We start from the raw sequence: 6,527 nt of genomic DNA on the forward strand, positions 1-6,527 counted from the left end.
CCTTTGATTTGCACATTTTTGCAAAGTGGTTCACTCCAAATCATTTGTAACAAGTTTCCCAGAAAAGGTGGGCAGGATCTAGGCTTGTGTGTGCTTCCACACCTTTTGCAAACTTTGCCTTTTGCATCTTGATGGCCCTCCTGTGGAGCAAACTTTGCAGGGGGGTTTGTTTCATAGTTTCATAGTAGCTAGGGTCAGGAGGGACCTAAACAGATCATCTAGCCTGATGCCCTGTCACAGGCAGGAATGAATGCTGGGTTGTTTTGCTTTTGCAAATTACTATGGCAGTTTTGCTTTTGCTCAACTGTATGTAGGTTTCTTTCTGCAAACATAAGACGAGCCTGGGCACTTGTGAGAGCCTTTGCCCTGCAGATATCCACAGCCTGTGCAACAGTGAGAGAGAGGTTTACCAGAAGCCTTTCCTTGAGTTTGCTGTCAGTTATGCTGAAGATAATTTTGTCCCTCAACATAACATCCTCAACAGGTCCAAATTCACAATGCTGTGCTCTATTTCTGAGTTCTGTAACAAAATCATCTATGCCTGGAGTCTCATTGTATCCAAGTTGCCAGAACTGATACCTTTCAAAAACAGGGTTTTTTTTCTGGGTTCACAGTACTTCTTGAATGTTGCAGGCACCTCTGTAAGGGTTTTGTTGTTCAGGTCTGCAAACACACCTTGCATGCTGTTGTAAATTTTTAGGGCTTTATCCCCAGTGCAGTGAAGCAGGACTGCAATTTTATAATCCTCTGCCTCTTCCTCAGCCTTTGTGACTGCCAAGTATAATCAGAGCTTCTGTCCCCATATTCTCCAATTCTCCCCAAGATTTCTGGTAAAGGACAATGCTGGTGGAGGTTTGAAATGCTCCATTATTTATTTATTTGTTTGTTTGTTTTAGGTGCAGGTGAAAGCTGTAACCCCCTTAATCAGGCAGCTGGTGACTTCACCAAGAGACAGGGCACTTTGGACACCATATAGTGTTTGCTGTAAGTCATTGGGTTCCAGGGCTGGGGTACTCACTCAGACCTCCATGCTTTTGGGTTTCTGTCCTCGAGTCACCATTCAGCAGAGACCAGACGGGTGATAAACAGCTTTATCTTCATGAACAACTGGTGCCTTCCGTGACTCGGGGGGGGGGGGGTGTATCACGGTGGCAAGCAGGGACTGCCGGCAGCTGGCAGTGGGGGAGGGTGGTGGGCAGTGAGCAGGGACTGCCTGCAACCGCTGTCAGCCACATCAGCAGCAAGGCAGGGGGGGTGGCGACCACACACAGAAGCTGGCTGCTGCTTTGGCAGTGGCCAGTCTCGGGAGGCATATGGCCTGCTATGTCCCCGCTATGTGTCACCTGTGTTTATGTTTATTGGGAAACAGGATTCAGGAACACACACACTCACAGCTTGCAGGGAGAACAACAGCATCAACATAACCAATAAACCGCACCCACAGCGCACTGGGGGAAAGACAACCGTACCACCACTGGCCCCTTAAAGGTACATTCCATATATCACAAACAGTCCCTCTGAACAGCCCCTGGAGCACAACTGGTTACTCTGGGTGCAGGATGCGATGATGATAGTGAACTGGAAGAGGAAGAGTTTGGCTTTCCTTCAGCCAATGGCATACTGATGGGGGGCAGGAGGGGCCATGCCCCTGGGCACCAACTTGGGGGGGCGGGGCACTGGCCAGGCCCTCCAGGGGGTTCTTGATCCTCTGGCAGCACTTCCAGCAAAACAAGAAGTGCTGCCGGCATTTCTGGGCTCGGCAATTGCTCAGTGGCCCCTCCTGCCTCCCCTCCCCCCTCCGCTCTGCAATCAGCTGCAGATAGAGGTGGTGTCAATGCAAGGATTGGCCCCCAGGCACCAGAGACCCACAGTATGTCACTGCCTTCAGCTGCTATAGCTGCAGGCTGTGGTCCATTGTACTCTAAGATTGTGCTAGAATTTTCCAGCTTTGGACAGAAGATGGTTGTCAGAGCTTGCAAATGGGTGGAAGGTAACTGTCTCTGCTCCAACTGAAGATGCCTTGGGGAGGGGGCGGCAGGGAATTAGGTGAAAGCTAGTCAGCATTCCCACCCTGCATTTAAATCAAAATCAATTATTACCAGCTGCAATGCCAAAAGCAAAAAACCGGGTTCCTGAGTTTGAAACCATTTCCTACTTGATGCTGGGAACAGTTCCACTGGCTAGCTCTGCAGATGTTAAGTCAGTTTGGGCTGTTACTGCAGAAGGCTGGCAGTACCTGTCATCATAAAACAATGTAACGCAATTATAGAGCAAACAGTAGGGCTATGCGAAATTTCACCGGCTGTTTCATTTTGATGCTGTTTCAACTCATTTTGAGCTTGAAACAGTGAAATTGAAATGAAATGGAGGGCTTTGAAACAGCCTTGAAACAAAACAAGGGCAGTCAAAACGATTTGAAAATTGCAAAACATTTTGAGTTTTGAAGCTGAAGCTGGGCTTGCCTGCAGGGAACCAGGAAGTAAGGAGAGGGAAGGAGAAAAAGGGGGAAGGACTGTTCTGATATTGACTGAGTAGCTGGCCAGTGACTGTGGTCCTTCCTTGAGGTCCCTTCCAAACCCAGTGCTCTGGGGGAGGGATGGAAAAACTGCATAAAAAGCAGCATTGTTTGAACTGAGCTGCTTTCTGCCTTGGGGTCAGTTACTGAGCTGTCTTCCAGAAGCTCAGCAGCATTAGACAACAAAGGCTACCATTTATTTCCTACTTGCTAGCCTAGCAAGTGGGATTCAGCAACACCTGTTGCTTTAGTTTCTATAAGCTTTTATTTTATTATTGTATTCATTGATTGCTTCCTTTCAATGTATTCCTCCTCCAAAATCCTCTTTTTATTTAGTCTACTTTGATTCTTTTCAAATCTGTGCTCTCTCTCAGTGTGCATTCCGTTCACCGTGCAGGGAAGCACAGCATAATTATATTGCACATTATAATATAGAATTTATATAGGAAAATACATACATATATTTATATATTTTTATTTAATTTAGTATATAAATACATACATACAAACATGCATACGTTACATAAACACACATACATACAATTATCTTAACTACATATATTACATAAATCAGATAACATTACAGAAGAAGAAACAGATTTTCCAGCACACCAAGGCAAAGACAAGACACTATGAAACACACCATGAAGAGTACTGGAAAGTCAGCTGGCAAGCCTTCAGGAAGGGGTGAAAGAGGAGGTAGAGGGAGAGAGCTGTAAGTTCCCTCCCCCCCAACCCCTGCCTCCAAACTGAGACACAGCCTCTTTGCTACAACAAGCAGGCATGAGGCTTCCACTGGTTGTACAGGCAACAAGGAGAGGGGAGCAGTGCCAGTGCCACTGCCTGTGCCTGGGCCTGCATCCCCTCCAAGAGCACCAGCCATAACTGGCCCCCACCCCACCACCACCATGACAACAAGCAGCAGCACCAGCATGACAGTCTCCTCCACCCCCATTTCACTTCCCATGCTGAGCCTTCCAGTGCCAGAGGAAGAGCTGGAGCTGGAGTTGGATGTGAGTGATGGGCAGTGGAGGTTAAATGGATTTCTAAGAGCTTGGGAGACACGCACACAGTTTCTCATAGCCCTGAAAGCAGACAGGCTGTCTAGCACAAGAATGCCAATGGATGGACACAGCCTGAGAATTGGGGGGGGGCATCCCATAACATGAGATCACAGCCTTCAAGACAGACAGGTTTCATAGTTTCATAGTAGCTAGAGTCGGAAGGGACCTAGGAAGATCATCTAGTCCGACCCCCTGCCTTGGCAGGAAAGAGCACCGGGGTCAGATGACCCCGGCAAGGTGCTCATCTAACTTCCTTTTAAAAATCCCTAGGCTAGGAGCCTGCACCACTTCCCCTGGAAGCCGGTTCCAGGCCCTAGCCACCCTGACTGTGAAGTAGTGCCTCCTAATATCTAATCTAAACCTACCCTCCGCCAGCTTGTGACCGTTATTCCTGGTCACTCCTGGCAGCGCACGGGGGAACAGGGACTCCCCCAATACCTGCTGATCCCCCCTGACCAGTTTGTAGCAGGCCACAAGGTCCCCCCTTAACCTTCTCTTGTGGAGGCTAAACAGGTTCAGGTCCCGTAGCCTCACCTCATAAGGCTTGCCCTGCTGACCCCTGATCATACGAGTGGCCCTCCTCTGGACTCTTTCCATATCGTCCACGTCCCTCTTGAAGTGTGGCGCCCAGAACTGGACGCAGTACTCCAGCTGCGGCCTGACCAGTGCCGCATAGAGGGGGAGGATCACCTCCCTGGACCTGCTCGAGATGCATCTGTGGATGCATGACAGGGTACGGTTGGCCTTCTTGACTGCCTCCCCACACTGCCGGCCCATGTTCATCGTGGAGTCAATGACGACTCCAAGATCCTTTTCCGTCTCCGTGCTGGCAAGAGGGGAGTTCCCCAACCTGTAAGTGTGGTGCCGGTTCTTCCTCCCCATGTGCAACACCTTGCACTTATCAGTGTTAAACCCCATCCTATTCTCATCCGCCCACCGTTGCAACCTGTCAAGGTCAGCTTGTAGCCTATTGCACCCTTCTAGTGCACCCACATCCCCCCACATCTTAGTGTCATCAGCAAACTTGAACAGGGTGCTTTCTACCCCCTCATCCAAGTCACTGATGAAGATGTTGAACAGTGCGGGCCCGAGGACCGAGCCCTGCGGAACCCCACTGCGCACGTCCTTCCAGGCAGTGAACCAGGTCGAGAAGAACCCATCCGCTACCACCCTCTGCGTGCGGCCCTCTAACCAGTTGGCTACCCATTTGACCGTGTGGGCACTGTCTAACACAACAAGGACACACAGCCTGGGAATCAAAGAAGTATGTACCATGCTGTCTCATAATACAAGATAAGTGTCACCAGCTACAAGGCCCAGAACAAAGGTATAAGGGCTGAGTTTTGGGGGAATAGACCAAATTAGGAGAAGGCCCGGAAGGCTATGTGGACGTGTGACCACAGAGAGACAACCAACCAGAGATACCCACAGATGAAGAGTCATCAGGAATCATCAAGAGGGAAGGAGAATACAAAAGCAGGGACTTGAGAGTAACAAAGGGTCCCTCCCTTTGTCCCATCCCTCCCCATCCCTTTGTCCTGTCTCTCCCCATCTTGCTCCCTGAGAGCTCCTGTCCCTATCCCTGTCCCCTGGAAAGGGTCCCCGAGGCCACCAGGGACCGAAGACATATCAATAGCCCATCTCATGTACCCCACTGGAGGTGGGCTATGGGCCTTAGCATCCCACTTCCAGACTGCTAATAACTAAGAGAGAGAGCCTCAGAGTGGAGCCTGCATCCTGACCAGATGTACTTTGACTCTTAGGGCTGGGGAGGGGAATTCAGCTCAGCTGGACTCAGTTCCCTTCCCCATCCCGATCGCAGCGCTGGGGAGGGGAACTGAGCCTGGGCGCAGTTCCCCTCCCCTGTGGTGCAACCAGCTTCCTGCAGCCTGGCAGCAGGAGGCAGGGAAAGCCAGGGCTGCGCTCCCAGCTGAGCCATATGGGGCTGCGGAGCTGCTAGGAACACAGCCCTGGTTCTCCCCTGTCTCCCACCACCTGGCTGCTGGCTGCTTTGAAACTCCAAAGGTTTTGAATCTTTGGAAACACTTCTACTAGCCTCATTTTGTTTCGAGGCTGTTTCAAAGCCTTTGTTTGATTTTGATTTCTCTGTTTCAAGTTCAAAATGAGTTGAAACATTCATAATGAAACAGCTGGTGAAATTTCGCACAGCCCTAATCTGAAGGTGTTGTAGGTTCCTTTTTCTGATCAGGGAAAAGTGAGGTGAGAATAATACATTGAAAAAGAGACTGAGACAATATTTTTGACACTTACTGATTTTACCAGTGATTGAAATCATTGCCCAGTATCATTAGAGTTGACATCTCCACAGGGAAGCAATATGGAAGAGTACCAACATTGGTACTGCTGAGGGAAGCACTAAAAGACATCCATTAAAAATACATCAGTCTGCTTTTCCTTTTTTTAACTTTGAGATAAAGCCTGCTGCTGCCACAGTAGATATAATAGTGGAAGGATATTTTCCAGATAGGAGGCTGGTACTCATCGATTCACATCCTCTTGTAAGTAATCTGAAGGTGGATGTGTGGGCAGCATGACTTGAGCTGCTTTAACACAAGCTTTCGTGAGGCCAGGCTCACTTCATCAGCAATAACTGGTTGTTATGTCCAGATGGAGGAATTTGTCTGCAAAGACAGGTTTAGCTCTGGGGTTTGAACTTTTCAAATCTTTGCCCAACGTAGATTGGTTGCCAAAACACAATATAAATTAGACCTAAATATGAGGCAGGGCAACTAAAGCCTGTAGTCCAGGGCATAGGAGGAGGAGTGAGAAGCCTTGCTGAATTCATGGATTATCAGGGACAACATGGGCAGGGGAAGCCAGGGGTACTACTATGCTCCTAAGCTTGACACTGCAGGGATTGCTGGGGGAAGCTTGAAGTGCCTGATCGAAGTGGAGGAAACACTAGAGTGTATATTTTTTAACCCAAA

This window comes from Crocodylus siamensis, chromosome 1 (genome assembly GCF_052110815.1).
Source record: "Crocodylus siamensis isolate JL-2025a chromosome 1, ASM5211081v1, whole genome shotgun sequence".
NCBI classification, from domain to species: Eukaryota; Metazoa; Chordata; order Crocodylia; family Crocodylidae; genus Crocodylus; species Crocodylus siamensis.